Genomic DNA, 18,442 nt, shown 5'->3' on the forward strand with positions numbered 1-18,442 from the left:
CCGACACTCTATCCACTGAGCCAAACCAGCTAGGGCCCCTCTCCAATTTTTGAATGAGAGCTTCATTAGCTCTTTGTGACAAAATGCAGTGTTTAATCTAGATAGCTTATGTAAGTCTGAAAGCTGTTTGCTAAAAAACATTTTTTAAAAAATCATTGGAAAGAAAAAAAACACCAGTGGATTATATTACGAAGCTCAACTAATATGAAATTGACTCCAAGTTTGCAATCTTCTCTATTCAAACCTAACCAAAGAAAATTCTGAATCTTAGCTAAAATAAACATACTTATAATGACAGGAAACCTAAGTGAATTAGCTCAATGTGATAGTCAGCTTTCTGAATGAGAGTTGCATAATATGAAAGATTCATCAAATGAGAAAAGAGTGCAGTTCAGATGTCAGCAGTATTTCAAAGTGAGCAGTAAGTGAGTAACTGAGTCCTGCAATCCTATCAGGAGAACAATACAATGGCATGCAGAAGAGCTTCTTGCTCTAAAATATATTCAGACTCCTCCTTTTTACCCCAAAAGATAATCCCATCTGTCGCCACAACTTTAAATTTTTTTTCTAAAGTTCTTCCTCTCTCATTCATATCTCCTATCTAAATTCTCTGTGTCAACCAAGTAAAATTCTTCACATCCATTAATATACCATAATAGATGCATTTTTTCCCCTAGTATATTGAAAACAATTTCCTCTGTTGTTTAGTAGCTACTTCTGTATTATACAAAGTTAAAACACTATGGTCAACACAAAATTACATTTTGCGGTACTCATATATCCTCCCCTTTCTACATGGTTGAAAGCAAAGAATTTTCCTGGTTAATTTTTGAAGTTTGCACATTATCCAACATATTTCAGAGCCATAATATGTTTTTCATTAATAGTTGTTGTATTGAATTCACATTAAAGTATGTATGGCTATTCAAATGTTGTATGTCATTATTCTTCTCTGATCTTGCTGTTCTGAGATCTTTTCATTACAAGAATTTTAACATTATATTTTGAAAGAAATATAAAAAATTAGCATTGCATTTTTTTTTATCATATTTTGAACATTTTTTGTCCAAGCATAAGTGACTCTTTCTTCATAGGGTCATTCTCTTAAAACGAAAAAAAAAGTCTTAAAAGTTTCTGTGAAAACAAATAGCTCTGTTTTATACTCATTAAATAATTAATATGTGAATATATTATATAACTTTATTAGCAATAATGAAGTCTAATGGGGTCTTCTGTTTATGTTTTATTGCCAAAGATATTCTCTTACTACATTTTTTTCTCTTTGTTAAGAAATGTGTGTATTTTAGATTTACTTTAAAAATTTTTAATTAATATTTTCAATATATTTTTTGTTTTACATATTTATCCTTTTTTGTTTTACATATTTAAAGTGTCTGGTTTTTCTGTAATTGGATTTTGGTCTTAAAATGTTATTACTTGGTGTGTATTACAATTAAGAATTTCGCTTCTAATATATTGCCTTCTGTTCTTGTCCTTAAAGCTGTTTCTTACTTTTTTAAAAAATACATATTTTAATTGATTTCAGAGAGAGATAGAAAACATCAATGATGAGAATCATTGACCAGCTGTGTTCTGCACGCCCCCTACTGGGGATTGAACCCACAACCTAGTTCATAGGTCGATGCTTAACCATAAAGCCACACAGGCAGGCTATTTCTTACTTTTAATTTCACTTTTTTGTCTGACCTTGAATAACTATTTTTCTTCATTAAATTTGATGACTCAAGTTCACACACTGTAATGCTTAAGAACCTCAAAATTAAATAGAACATCAGCCAGCTGGCATGGCTCAGTGATTGAGCATCTACCTATGAACCAGGAGGTCATGGTTAGATTCCCAGTCAGGGCACATGCCTGGGTTGTGTCCTAGATCCCCAGTATGGGGCATGCAGGAGGCAGCCGATCAATGATTCTTCCTCATCATTGATGTTTCTCTCTCTCTCTCCCTCCCCCTTTTTCTCTGAAATCAATAAAAATACATATTTAAAAAATTAAATAGAACATCAAGTTGTACATTTCTAAAACCTTATAGAAAAGTCAATATAAATATGAAGTGAGAAAATAAAACTAACACACAAATAATTTTTACACGGCCTTCATCCTTACAAAAAACTTACAACTGAGTAAAGAAATACTCCTTCCCTCATGAAACGTTTCTAAATTTTAGTCTATATACCATTTCCTTTCAATTCTTATTTCTATGTATATATTTCTTATATTGGCTTCTAATTGCTTTATAACTAACTATAAATATTAACTTGGATAAAATTGTACAGCCCTTGAAGAAATGGCTAAGGCTGTTTTGTATATTTCCAATATTTAAACATTTATATCACTTGTGATTACGTATTTTAGGTATTCAGCACATTGATGTACCTAAAATACACATTGATGAAAAATAATGTAATTTATGTAAAATATGCTATTAATTTGACTTCTATGGACCATGTTTCAGACATTGTGCTTTTATCACAATCATCCTACGTGCTATAACCCCCACCTTGGTTTTATTATTCCATTTTAGGGAACACAACTTAAAATACTTTAGGTCGCTCTAGTAACAAGTTCTATAATGAGAATTTAAACATAGATTTGTTTTTTAAACCCACATTCTTGAATAAATCAAATATAAAATGTAAACTAATGATAGTTCTTAACATCGGTTCTTTTGAATCAATTTATATTTAACATATACGATTGGCAACAAAGCTATGTGCATTATTTAGCTTTAAGAACCTCTTAGCTATGTCTAAACAGCCAAACAGCAAATTCCATCTTCTAATAATTAAAACATTAGACAACTATCCGCTTCAGTGCAAAAGGGACCTTCCCCCCCATGGCTCTCTAATCAAAGACACTTTCCTTCTGTTCAAGTACTCACTCCAGAGGTTACAATTCACAGGATGTACAGAAATTTCCCTGGCATCTGCTTCTTACTCAGTATAACACTTCTGCTGGGACAAAATCATGAATCACAAGATTTTATTGAAGCAAAGTAAGGAGTTGTGACTCATCCAATCATGCTCACATAAGAAAAGTGTTGTGTTTAATTACACTAGGCAAGAATCTCAGGCATCAAATCTCTGCAACCAGGCCCTCAAGTATAGTTATCTCTAGGTACCTATTATTGTAATAGCTTTGTCACCTATTTTAAAAATAATAAAAAGCATTCATGAAGCCTTCGCCAGGTTTCAGACATTGTGTTATTATCACAATTAATCATGCTACACCCCCTACCTTGGTTTTATTATTCCATTTTAGGGAACACAACTTAAAATACTTTAGTTTAAGTCGCTCTATTTAACAAGTTCTATAATGAGAATTTAAAAATAAATATGTTTTTCTTTAAAGCCACATCCTTGAATAAATAAAATATGAAGTGTAAACTAACTTACATTTACTCTTTACATTTATCCTACTGTGACAATTGGAAAAAATTGTTTTAGAATATTAATTTTGGAATCTAAAGGAAGTTTTCAAGGGATTCATATATAGTTTTGTGAGTGTGATTGTTTTGACTTAGTTTTCCAGATCAATGGTTGACATCAATTTTACCAGTATAGATATCTCTTAATCTTTGGAGATAAACATAAATAACTTTATGACCAGTTTTTCAGCATTCACTGCCATTTTAATTTGAAGAATACCATTTAAATCTGACATTTTGATTATGTCATTAAACAGATACAATATACATCATATTGAGTCAACAGAAATAGCATAATTAGATAAATTGAGCAATGATCTTGCCATCAAATTTTATTAATGCTGATAATCAACTCAAAAAGCTTTTATGAAGTGATTCTCTTAATCCAATAGAAATTCTGTGTCTGTTATTTTTATCATGTGCTTTTTAACAACAGCTAAATATTTTGATTGGTTGATTGATTGATTTATTCATTCATCCATTCATTAGTTGCTTATGTTGCCTTTAAGACACTGATTCCCAAAATTGTTGACTGCACAAGTCATCTTGAGAGTTTATAACCTGTTGCATCACAAAGATTCTGATTCAGTAATTGACAAACAAAATTTGGTAATTCTGAAGCAGATTAAATGCATCAGGGAATAAAACTTATTAATATCAGTCACCAAATATATTTACTGAAAAACACTCTATTAGTTTAAATAGCATATATTCATGTCTGTATTTTTTAAATTTTTTTCTTATTAAAAGATAAAACCTATTATTATATTTTATTTTTAATTACTTATGAAATTTACTGGGATTACATTGTTAATCATTTTATTTTTCAATTGCAGATGGCATTAAATATTACATTAGTTTCAGGTGTATAGCATAGTGGTTAGCATATAATTTACAGTGATCCACCCGATATTTAAAGCACCCACTTGACCCCATACATATTTATTAAAATATTATTGACTATATTAGAGGCCTGGTGCACGAAATTCGTGGGGGGTCCCTTCAGCCCAGCCTGCACCCTCTCCAATCCGGGACCCCTCGGGGGATATCCAACTGCCAGTTTAGTCCCGATCCCTTGGCCTAAACTGGCAGTTGGACATCCTTCTCACAATCCTGGACTCCTGGCTCCTAACCGCTCACCTGCCTGCCTGCCTGCCTGCCTAATCGCCCTTAAATGCCCCCCCCCCCACCAGCCTGATCACCCCTAACTGCCCTCCCACCGGCCTGGTTGCCCCCAACTGCCCCCCTGCCGGCCTGGTTGCCCCACACAGCCTGTTCGGTTGCCCATTCGGTTGCGAAGGTCACCTAGGCTTTTACACAGATAGATTTCCTATACGTTATTTTGCATCCTCATGACTATTTTGTAACTACAATTTGTACTTCTTAATCCCTTCACTTTTTTCACCCAGTCCCCCAACCCACCTTTGCTCTGGCAACCATGAGTTTGTTCTCTGTATCTATCTGTTTTTGTTTTTGCTGGTTTATTTTGTTCTTTACGTTCTGCATATAAGTGAAATAACATGGTCTCTGTCTTTCTTTGGCTGACTTCTTTCACGTAGCATAGTACCTTCTAAGACAATCCATGCAGTAGCAAATGGTAAGATTTCATTCATTTTTTAAAAATTTATATAGGGAGATAAATTTGTATACAGATTTTAGGATATTTGTGGAACAAATGTAATTACTCAGTAGTTTTGAAAAACCATAATTTTCAAATACATATATTCTTTATTACCTTTATTTCAAAATTATTTTCCCTGAAAATTTCCTCTTAGGTAAGTACAAAATATAGGTAATGTCACATCTTTTCCTAAAGGTGGCATAAAATATTACAAGCTGATTGAAAATTAGAGAGTTCATATTTATACATTAATATTGTTATTAGATATAAATATCTTATAACCCTGTTTAAGCTGTAGGTCTTTTTTTTTTGTCTTTTCTCTACTGTTATATTTAATTAGAATAAAGCCCAGAAAATATGTGGTTTACTCATTTTCAGTTGCTTGTTCTAATTTTTGTAGTCATAAAAAATTTGGCAAAATATTAACTTGTATTTTATAATTACATATATTTAGTTTTGATATAAGCATACCATCTGGATTTATTTGGTGTGTACTGTGAAAAGTTAAATAATCTTTGCCAAACTAAAAGATATTGAAGTATTAATGAAGGTTGACAGGTATCTTTCATTACTAACAAAATGAACACAAATATCAAGGAAAGAACTCACTATGGGAAAAATAAACACAGAAATAGTTAATTGTGGGAGAAATAAGCAGGATTACCAGCTATAGACTTGCAGAAGATCTTATTGTATTAATTATCACTGGGTTTTGATGTGTCTTATTAAATTTTAGTCAAGTTTTACTCAGAGAAGCTAATTTAAATAGGCTTTGTGTTGAGCTCTGTCATAATGTTTAAAATCAGAGTGATGCACTTGAATCACAGAGTGGTGGTAAACAATGCCATGTTCTCTGGGTGCCATAGGGATGAATGCCAGTCTGGTTTTCTGTGAAGCCTCGTTAATGATCTCAAAGACAGAGTAAATAGTGTGCTAATGAAATTCTGAAGTGAGCTCAGATAAGCAGGTAGTGAAAATTCTGCTAAAAAAAAAAAGGTCACTATTTGAAACTACCTAAAACGGGTAGGATCTTGGCCAAAAAGTTAAAACATTTAATTTTAAAAATAAAATATAGCTGAAGAAATTAATGGGAGCTCAATCGTTCGTTAAAAGGCAGTTTGGAAATGGGTAAGAGTAAGTAATAAATTTGAATATTTTATTCTAATTTCATAGTAAAATAGTTTCATAGATATTACAGCATAACATACAAAAGTTTAACAAATTAATAGTTCATGTCATCTATATTGATATCCACATATTTATTTGAAAGTCTACATGCACTTTTCTATATTTAATACTTTAGATATATCTACATTATTGCCCCTCAGAGACTGAACTTTTTTTTAAATATATTTTTTAAAATATATTTTATTGATTTTTTACAGAGAGGAAGGGAGAGAGATAGAGAGCCAGAAACATCTATCAGCTGCCTCCTGCACATCCCCTACTGGGGATGTGCCCACAACCCAGGTACATGCCCTTGACCGGAATCGAACCTGGGACCTTTCAGTCCGCAGGCCTACACTCTATCCACTAGCCAAACCGGTTTTGGCAGAGACTGAACTTTAAACCTTGTTGTCAATGTTGGACAACTCATTCCAAGGAATTAGAATGAGAAACTTTTACTATTAAAAAAATGAAGTGGCAGGAGAGAAAGAAAAAAAAAAATGCCATCAAAAGCAATTAAGATGTGAAAAAGGAATAAGAATTAGGAAAGAATAGCACTGTTATGACACCGTTGGGAAAAGAGAGCGAGCTTTAGTGAAATCATTTATACAGACAGGAGAAGGGAAGATAAACAGGAAAATCAGATTTAGAATTAATATGAAGAGAGGTAAACTAATGGGAATAGTAGTATTTACAAGTCAAATCAGTTTGAAAATAACTTCTCCTTCAAAGATTACCTTTTTAGAGCAAACGAGTTTCAGCCTCTAAGTTATAAGATCAGTTGGCCTGTTTCTCTCTGTCCAGGGATCCTTTTTGCTCTACTGATTTAATCATTTCTGTAGCAATAAAACTGTGATAATTCCAAAACATTAAACATTCATTAATTTTAAAACAAATTTATTTAGAAACTATCAATTTATTTGTAGTTACTGAGCATGTTTTGCCTTAGGCAACTTCAAAAATTTATTTGGTATTCTAGAGTTTGGCTGAGTTTTTAAAAAACCATGTACTAAAAATGCATTTATTTAGGGCATAGAAAAGAGCTCTGATTTTGGTGTTTTAGCAGATATATTTGAGAGAGTTCTGAATTACAACTCTGGGAAGATGGATTTCATTACTTAAGTCACTAACCAGGATGACCTTGTATAAAGTCCTTAAACTTTTACATTTAACTAGAGGCCCCACGCATGGATTCATGCACTGGTGGGGTCCCTCCGTCTGGCCTGCGGAGATCAGTGGACCTCTGCATTGCCGTAGCCGGACCTTACCGGCTAGCTCTTCAGGCTCCAAGCCACTGTCTGCATCAATCCCAAGCCCGGGCTGGGCACTGTGGGAAAGGCTCGCTGCAGCTAGCTTGCCAGTCCTGAGCTTGGTGTCTGGTGCCCGTCTGACACCTGAGTGGTGCTCCTGCTGTGGGAGCTCACTGACCACCAGGGGGCAGCTCCTGCACTGAGTGTCTGCCCCCCCGGTGGTCATAGCTACCAGCCAGCCTGCAGGTTGTCCAGTCATCCGGTCATCTGGTCACTTAGGCTTTTATATATATATAGATTATAAAAATGCAGGAGTGGGGTTAGATGGTCCTACAACTCTAAGATTCTGTGAGTGGGAGAGAAGTTCTTTGTCCCTCTTATCTTTTAAGATACAGCAAATAGCTATATTAGAACAATATTTCTAAGAAGACTACTGAAAAGAGAGACATGATATAACTAACGAAAATAGATCCTACTGTAGAAATTTAACAGAAATAAAACACTATCAGCCACCTAAACACTATCTCAAGAGAGTATTATTAACATGTTAAAAACAATATAGAATTTGGGGGATAAATGGGCCTTAATTGTAGGTATTTAATGACACTTTTAGATTTTTGTATTTAAATTTTTCATATGGAATTTTGATAAATGCCACTTGGAGGCACTCTTATACTGTTGTACTATACAATATATGCTATCAGGATGTCGTATAATGAAATTTTCAGTTTTTCTTTTCTTTTTTTAATTCTAATAATCACTTGGGGATTGGTAATTAACAGTGGTTGTGCTATTTAAACTTTGACATCATTCATATTTATTACCTTGTAAATGTTTACTGTTGTAAATAATCTCCTGTTCATCTAATCAAACATATTTTATTCATTCCTGTAAGGAATGAAAGACAGTTTGGGGACAATACCTAATAATTAATTTGAGGATAAATTTTGGTTTACAATTTAATGGTTATTTTTCAAATTAGAAATTTTTACTATTTAAAAAATAGTGGTAATTTAAATTTGCTATTATTCAAAGCAGACAACCAATAAATACATAGAGACATCCTTCATGAGAACCAATCTGATCAATACTTTTTTTAAGTTTCCATAGAAAATATAGACAACTGATAGCATTATGTTAAAATATCTAATGGAATACGACATTTACTGGGGCAATCATTAACATTGATCTGTACAGGAAAACTAAAGTGTATAGCTACCAACTTCTGGTAAGAAATTTATAAAGTAATGGAATCATTATTTGAGATTTTTTCATTTTTATAATGTCCATTTAGTTTAAAAATATATAAGCATTCTTACTATGCATATAAAGGTGGGTTATTAGTCCACACTTTTCTTAGTTTTAAATATATTTAAAAGATGCTGAATATTACATGAGTAAGTATATGTGTTTTCCTTAACTTCTACTTTATTCTAGACCTGGAATCTGCAAAACAATGCATTAAAGTACATAATCATTTTTACTATTACTTCATAGGCTATTTCATTGTGTTTTTCATTATGAGTGATGTCATTATAACATTCAAACTACAACATAAAAATGTTGATTTTGCTCAATATTATATTAATTCATAATATATAATATTAATTAAAATAATCTATTTGACTATGAACTAAATGAGTAAACACCAACAAGTTCATGTATATGTTAACCCACCTACATGTTTGCAAAGGTCAATAAAGTTTTAATTCTTTAAACTCTTGCTAATCCTGTGACACATTAAAAAGGAAAAGTCATTTGGATATCTTTAGGTGGCAAAGAGGTTCTTCATTATTCTGAACTGTCAATTATGCCCCCACTCACAGTTCTGGGCACTATCTTACTATTCTTTTTTTTTTCCCAACATTCATTTCTTCTGGAGAGAGTTACTCATCTGCAGGCTCTTAACAGCTAAGTCATTTATATTTCTCAGCACTACAGAGGTGCTAATTATTTGTCCTAATGGAATACTCTCTTCCATTTAGGAATTTGATTAACGTTTGAGCACTTATATATACATTCATGTATATCTCCTTTTTATTGATTGGAGTTATATCATAGATTACAAACAAACAATAACAGGAAAGCTCTGTTCATTTAATTTCATACACGAACCATAGTTCCACAAAGTAACTGAAATTGTACTTTCTGCAGTAAGTTAAAGGCAAATTTTATTTAGATCTGAGAAATCCAAAAATGCTGATCAATTGACTGGATTTTTCTCTTTTCAAGTCAATGGTTAAGCATTGCATAAGGAACACATGATAGTGAAAATGTGTGTGTGTGTGTGTGTGTGTGTAACAAACCATCTCAAAACAGTGGCTTAAATCAATAGAAATCACTTATTTTACTCAAATCTGGGAGTTGATGGGACTCAGCTAAGCCAGTTTTTTCTCAGGGTACCTCATGGAGCAGGTGAAGCATCGTGAAGGCTTTTACCCCCAAGCATCTGGTACTGTGCCCTGTGGGCGTCCCTGTCTCTCTCTACATGGTATGTCCGTGTAGCAGCTCAGGGTAGTTGAACTTTGCACATGATGGCTTCATGCTCCCATACAAGTTTTCCCAGAGAAACGGCAGAATGTACATGGCCTTTTCTGAAGTGTGAGCGTATCCTGGTCCTCTTAGACCAGTGGTTCTCAACCTTGGCTGTACAGTAGAATCACCTGGGAGGACAAGGCCCAGAAATCAGGATTTTAAAAAGATTCCCAGGTGATTCTAATGTGCAGCCAAGGTTGAGAACTACTGTCTTAGACCTTCAGAGTATCCAAGACAGTGAATTCCTGGTCAGATCACCTGCATGAAATAAGGAATCCTACAATCTAGATCAGGCATATATCAAAAGGCCACTTCCCATTCAGCAGAAAGATTCACCTAAACAGCCCCACCCCGAACCCTGAATATCAGGAACAGGTTATCCTGGCTGGAAAACATGCTGCTTTGATAGAATAACAAATGCAAGAGACTGACATACAAACAAGACACCCATACTGTGGGTAGTGAATAGAATGTTGGGCTTATTCGTTTGGTGCAGAGGAAGATCCAAGACTTAGAAGCTGACAGAGAGCCTCTGTTCCATTAAAAGACTTTGGATGCTGTCTTTGTCCCAATGTCCTTAAATTAAACATTGATTGGAACATTGAAATCTGTTCATTGTGTTATGTTTGAAATGGAGGAGAGGAGGCAACTACTCTTTCTTCTGCCTCCATGCTATTGCCTTCTACCTTCTTTTTCTGACTAGGAGTTGAAAGAGAACAGTAAATATGCTTTCAATTTACACAATGCCTACCGTATCTTGCATTCAAAAATTCAATAAATATTTATTCAACAAATACATATTTACTGAATGAATAAATTAATCTATTTTGGGTGTTTCTTTACCATCAGAAATATCTCTGACCTGCAGTGAATAAACAGAAAAGACATTGCCACTGAGTCTTTTCTGGAATAGAAAGGGGACTGGGAAAACACAGACAAGAGCTTTTTAATCCCAGAATAGCCTGCATTTTAGAAAATGTTGGTACACATCTAAGAGAGAAAACCATTCTCACAGCTTCATGATTTCTGCCAAATGTGTTTGCCTGGTCTCAGTGAAGGAGGGTAGAGGCAGGAGAGGCAGTGAGGAAAAGGGGGTCCACGGGAGAGGAATGCATACCCGAGGGTCAGAGAGAGCTCCAAGTCCCCAGATTGTTCATCTCACCGACACAGAGGACAGGGGAATGTTACAAGATAAGGGGAAGAAGGAGAGGGGGGCACCAGGTGAGCTTTGAAACTGGTACCATGCAGGGAAAAGGGGGAAAGTGACCAAGTAGGAAAAGTGCAGGGTGCAGAAAATGAGGAAGGATTCGATTAGCAGGTAGGACATACAGACAAAGAAGCTACCAGCATTTATAAACCCACAGACAAAGAGACTCAGGGGACTAGGATTTTTCCTATTTTGGGGACCGCTCCCCAGGGGGTTCTCCTTTGAGGACCCCTCCCCAGGGGGAGCTTGCAATAAACTTCCACACTTTTGCTTAAAATCTTTTAGTCCACAAATTTTATTCTTCAAACTTCGTAGGACAAGAACCTGCAGGGAGAGTCCCAGCTTGCCATTTGGGGTATCATGAAGACATCTATGCCCTCTGACTTTTCTTAACCAAATAATACAAATGGAGAGGCCAGTACTAGAGAAATATTTAAACAGTATCATCATGCAATACAGCTTCCTTATAAAACAAAGCAAATAAATTGGTGGTCTTATTGCTGGTATAGGTGACTGAGATTCCTGCCCACTATGAAAGTAAGTAGTATATTAAGGGAAGGGGAACAAAAGAGAAGGAGGACCATGATGATTTTTCATAGTGATGTCTTTATTTGCTATATATTCTCATTGTGGGAGAGTCACAGTGGAACTGAGGAAATGCGCAGCATTTGGAATCAGGTAGACATGAGGTCAAATCTCAGTTTTAGCACTGACTTTGAAAGCTATAGAATCTCTCTGAGCCACTTAATCTATTTTTTGAGAGGGCGAGGGCTACGCCCTCCATATTACCCCGGATCCTCCATATTTGGGCAGCAGCCATCAGCCATGTGCTCGGCAAGGAGCTTCTTCCCGGAAGCCCAAGCCTCTGCTCTTTAAACTAACCAATGACGATCAAGGGAAGTGCGCGACATAGACACAACCACATCCTGTGTAACAAGACCCCGACTTGCACCTGGCCGATCGGCAGGGCCCACAGTCCTCTCTTCTCCCCTTACTCCAACCCCCCTATAAAACCCCTCTTCCCACAGGGCTAGCTCTCTCTCTGCCCCAGCCGCTGCGTCGGCGAGTGTGGGGGGGAGCTCAAGCTAGCTTGAATAAAGACTCTCTGCTTTTGCATCGGACTTGGCGCTCCCTGGTGGTCTTTTGGGGATCCTGAAATCTGGGCTTAACATTTTTCAATATGGTTTTTGTGACTATCACATAATATAATGTAAGCATGATTCCTAGAACAATCTCTCTCTCACTCTCCTGATCCTCTCTTTTTTTGTCATTAGTGGCTTATCTTGGATAATTATCATATCTAGAGATTGATAATGCTGGTGTGGGTGTTAACAAATATCAGATTATGGTATCTACCAAAATATTTAACTTGGACCTGGTGACAACAGCATACTCATGTGACACCTGTTTGTGCCTCCTTAGACCTTTGAAGTATATAAAACAGTGAGTTCCTGGTCAGAACACCTGCATCAAATAAGTAATCTGTACAACACTGATCAAGCATATACCAAAGAGCCATATGACTCAACCTTAAGGAGTTCTCTGTCGAGTGGGTGTAAAAAACACAACATAGAGATCGTTTCAAAATATAGAGCAAAGGTAGCAAGCTAGGAACACAGGGCTTGAATTCAGAAGACTTGGACTGGCTGTGTGCTTAGTTCTAGGGCGATGGCAGTCATTTAAACACTGCGTGTTGCCTTGATTTTCTTACCTGTGGAGAGTAGGGATGGGTCATATAATCATAAGCTGTATTGGGGGTCTAAATCCATGATTTGCTAACAATATAAAATGTTATGCTTTTAAATATAAAAGCAAATGTTATTCCTTAAATTTTTTTGTTCTACGAATGCAGTGCCAATGAAAAGAGAAAGAAAGGGAAGTCTATAAAGACAAATGGAGGGTTAGCATGGGTTTAATAATTGGACTGTTAACATTTCTTGATTCTCCAATCTAAACCTCAATTTATTTTCTAGTGTGGAAAATTATAAAATCAACAAATCAAAGGGGTTCCAATTAGCCAACTAATAACTGGTTACATTTGAATTACAATATCCTGCTGTCCATTTTCACTCCTTTTTGAAATGTGAGCAGAATCTGTTTTTGTTGTTGTCTCTGTGAAGCATGAATATTTTCAGACTCCCACCACAGCAGCAACAGTTGCATTTGCTTAATATTCCACCTACACGGCCACATTGCTTGCCCCTTGGCCATGTGATGAGTTCTGACCTGTGGACTGTGGGCAGAGTGGTGTGTCCTTCCCAGCCAGTGCCTGGAAAAGCTGCATACAGCTCTCTAGTCCGCTCTTTCCCTGAGGCAACAGCAGACAATACCTCATGCTGCTGTGGTGCAGGCAAATACAGTACAGTCTCAATTGCTGGAGCCCTAGCTATCCTGAACGAGGAAGAAAGAAACCATTGTTTTGTTAAAACAGAGGCCTTGGTTTTGTTAAAACTACAGCATAACCTACTCTGTACTGACTAATTCTTCTGTAAGGTATCAGTTTGATGGCCTCCTTACTATATCATCTGACACTTAGTTTGCCAAGGCAGCCATTCAGTACATGTATCAAAATTCACGAGAGGAACTAAAATAAGTTACACATTTAGGAAAATATACACTGAGTGGCCAGATTATTATGACCACCTGACGTTTGTAGGCAAATTAGCTATAATTTCGCTCTGAAGTTGCTAGAGGGCCAGATCATTATAAACGTCTGAATAGCACAACATACCTAAGTATCGCTGCTGATCAAGTTCATCCTATCATGTTGATGGTATATCCCAATGGAGACGGCTTCTTCCAACAAGACAATGCACCATGCCATGGTGCTCGTATTGTGCAGGAGTGGTTTCAAGAACATGAGGGAGACTTTACCTTGCTTAGGTGGCCCCCACAGTCACCAGATCTCAATCCAATTGAGCATTTGTGGGACGAAGTTAAAAGAGCCATCAGGCAGCTGGTTCCACAACCATCAGATCTCACAGAACTGGACAGTGCTATTCATCAGGCATGGTGTCAGATTCCTCGCATCACCTTTCAACATCTCGTGGAGTCAATGCCAAGAAGAATTGCCACAGTATTGAAGGCAAACGGTGGCCCAACGAAGTACTGATGGGGTGGTCATAATAATCTGGCCACTCAGTGTATATGCACATGAACAAATTGCTAAGGGGAAACTAGGATTTTTGAGGACCACTAGGTTCAATAAGCATATTATCATTTCTAAATTACACAGAAGAAATCAGTAAGGGTATGATAAAGCTGGGAAGTTGTATAAAGCATGTACCCTTATATTTTGACTCCAACAGATCCACTAGCAGACTGAGGTAACCAGCAACATTCTCACAGGAGTCTAAACCTGTTTACTAACTAACTGGTAACTTTTTACTGAGCCCACTGGACAGGGTTGAAAGTTGAAGAGTCTCTTTTTTCTTTTCTCTTTTTCTAGCAAAATTGTTATATGTTAAAACTGTGGAAGCAGCAGTTGTGGCAAGTTTTACCTGAAAGGCTTTTTTTTTTTTTTTTTTTTTTATGAAAGTGCCTTTAAAATGAACTACATTGAAATTGAATGGATAAATTACAGGAGCTTTCAAAATTTTCTAAGGAAAGATAGGTGAATTCATAACTACATTTCAGATTTGAAGTTTTTTACTAGAATTGTTTGAATGGAAAAGTTTTGGGCTGCTGATGGAAGGGGGTGTATAAGAATACCAGCAATGCTCTACATATGTTTGCACACTCTTAAACCTAATGAACTACGGATATGTGAGTGGAAAATGACATTTCTTCAGTCATCGCCGTTGATTTAACTCTGGTATTGAGGAGGTACATATCTTATTTCAGAACATTGTGAAGACTAAACTCCAAAGGACTTAAATTACTTTGGGTACTTGTGATCTTTTTTAAAAAAATATTTGTGTGACTAGTTTCAAGTAGACCTGTATCATATGATAACTGTCACTAACCAGAAATTAAACAAATGGGAGGATTTTTTTCATGCAGCTTTCTAAATTATTAATTCATGATCTTCTCTACCAGACTCTTTTGCAGATATGGTTTTACTTGCTCATAAGTCACTGGATGGATTTATACTTGTGGTTTATGCCTTAAGTTGGTGCCTCGTGTTAATTTGACCAGCCAACAGATGAAATACTTAAATAATTTCTTTGTTAAAATGACTCAACAGAAGTAAAATTATTTACTAGAGCGTTAATCAAAAGACCATCTGCTCTTACAAGAAATTTTATAGTTTCCTAGTTGTTCTCTGAAAGTTTAGTGAGACCACTAGATTAGAAACCTCACTGTTTGCATAATATTAACACAGGTAACAGAGTAATCTAAAGTTTTCTAAGAAAGAATATATAATAACGTGTATATATAAAGATAATTTTAGCTCTTCTAAAAATATCCAAGTTTAAAGTCTAATTAATTCAACATTATTTACTCTTTTACACTTTAAAATATGGTGCCTCACTACGTAGTTACCAAAGCTTAGTGAAAAGTCCTGATTTCAGATTTAAATACCAAAAAGAACAGCACATATCATTCCAAAATGTCGCCCTTTAGCAGCATCACTCATATTATTGGGGAGAACGTTTGATCTCTGAGAGCAGGGATTCAACATTTCCTTTAAAGAAAAAAATCCATGATCCTGAAACGAACTAAAATCAGTTAGTAAATATGCATGGGTCTTAAATGTAAGATATTTCAGTCTTTCCTGCTGCAGATAACACCACACCCACCTTAAAAATTGTTTAGACAATAAGAACATATGACCTCATGTAATAAGAGCCCTGAGGGAGGAGGTTCCAGAATTTGTTAAATTAGTAGCTCAATTAAATCATCAAATTACCCAATTCTGTGAATTTTTTCTGTGCAGGCATCCTCCCCCTGTCAGCTAAAATCCTCAGACATGAGCTCTTTTAGTATCATGATAACTGAGTAGCTCTCAACATCCCATCCTCATACAACCATCTAAATGTGAAATGGGACAAAGAGAATTTGAACCTCTCTAAGGACACAATCTTTTCTATAAGGCCAAGAAAGATTTCCTTAGCACTGTCCTTGTCTGGATTGCATGAAAAATCATTTGTAAAGCAATCAGTGTTGAGAGGAGTAGAATTGCTGTGACATTCAATAAGCAAGATTCATCCTCCAGCTAGGTCTGAGGAGGAGACCATCTTTCTAAAGCAGGTGGCTACTTGTGTGTGAGTAAATCTGTAGATAGATTACCAAAGGAAAATTGGGGAAACATTGCTATTGGGTAGTGACCAATAGTTTCCGCCATAGAAACTAATAGTATTATTTCAAAGAAGCCATAAATAAATACCAAGTGGAATGCAATGAGAAGCAAAATGAAATATTTTGGTACTGTTTTCTATTCATAGAAATATCCTTTTTCTTAGTTGATAATCCTTTCACTAATTAGTATTATTGTTAAACTAGAGGCCTGATGCACGAAATTTGTGCAAGGGGCTCAGCCCTCGCAGCCCTGGCTTCATCCAGAAGGTCACCCAGAAGGACATCCAGAAGGTCGTTTGGCTGTCCAGTCTAATTAATATATTATGCTTTTATTATTATAGATTAATAATATGGATAGTAAGACTGAGCATTTGAAAGTGAAAGGAATTCTAAGGACAAAATAGGCAGGTTTAGGGAATAAAGAGGGGCTATGGAGGAGGAATGCACTTGTGAAGGACAGAGGTATCTCTGGCCTGAGCAATTAAAGCAATTATAAGGTAGACCAAAAGCATCCCTGACCTGAGCAGCTTGGAGATGCCAAAATACTTACCTTACTTGTACAAAGGATAGGAAAAGGCCTCAGGATAAGGCGGGAGGAAGACATACATTCACAGAGAATAAAGAAAAGTCACAGGATAGTGGAAAGAAGGAAACATATTTTCACAGAGAATAGAGGAATGTTATAAGATAAGGGGGGCGGGAAGAGGGGGCACCACGTGGGCCTTTGAAATTGATACTATGTAACAAAATAGCCAACAAGGAAAGCACAGGGGTCCTAAATTAATGGAAGGTCCAATTAGAAAGGGTCAGGTTCAAACTAAGAACTGCAGCATATATAAATCGGAGACAAAGGGACACGAGGCAGGATTTTTTTTTTCCCATAAAAGAGAGAGAGAGAGCAGGCTTTCACATTTGGGGGCCCCTTCCAGGGGATCCCCTTTGGGGATACCTCTGCCCAGATGGAGTTTGTATATGCTTCCAATAAACTTCTGCATTTATATTGAAGGGATCTGTTAGTCCATGAATTTATTCTTCATCTTCGTCAGATAAGAACCCATGAGAAGAAGTCTGTCCCCAAATCCCACATTTCAAAAGGAAACATTTCAGTCACAAAAGACCAAAGAATATATGTGAAGAAACAAAATAATGCTTTCTAGAGTTTTTCATAGGCAAAGGGTATACTGTTTCCTTGACTCAGGTAAAGAGAATAATAAAGTTGTAGAATATTGGGACAATAGTTTCTGGATAGGAGAAAACAATGGCGGAGGTTTAGATGGACGTGTGGGTGCCTTGTCCCAGAGCAGATAAGGGCGAGCAGCTGAAACGGGTAACATACAGCCCGAATAAGCAGAGGACATTCAGCTGAGAGACAGTCTGCAGCCAGGAAAGACAGAGAACTCCTAGAAAAAGGGAACGGTTAGAGACTGAGGCTGAAACCTCTCCCGGTGCGCCGGCTCAGCCACCGAGACCACGCCGTCTTGAGTGGCTGTTACTGGCATCCAGAGACCGGCTACTAACCTGGAAGCAAAGGCTCTCATGCAGCGTGACTATGTGAACTCAGAGGAGCCCTGCTTCTCCCCACAGAAAGGTTAGACTTCCCCCAAAGGTGCGGTTTGCAATTTAGGTTGGAGAGTGGAACCCGCGCTGGGGGGGGGGGGGGGGGGGGGGCGGCGGGGGGGAGGTCTGCGTCCCACAAAGTCCGTGGCTGTCGTGGCCAGCGTGACCCACGAGTGTGGAAGGGCTCCCCAGGGCTGCTGGCAGAAGGGGACGCTATAAATAAGCCTACAGTTGTACTGGATGCAAACGGGCAGCCTCAGATTTTGCCAGTGAGCCAGCTACTTGGTGCCAGGGGCCAGAGCGTGCGCAGAGACTCTGCACAGATCTGGAAGGTGGAGCCCTGTTCGCACAGCTTCCCAGGCTCTTGTTTTTACACTTCCTCTTAAACCTGTGCGTTTGATTGTTGAACCCAGTGC

This window comes from Myotis daubentonii, chromosome 7, assembly GCF_963259705.1.
Source record: "Myotis daubentonii chromosome 7, mMyoDau2.1, whole genome shotgun sequence".
NCBI lineage: Eukaryota > Metazoa > Chordata > Mammalia > Chiroptera > Vespertilionidae > Myotis > Myotis daubentonii.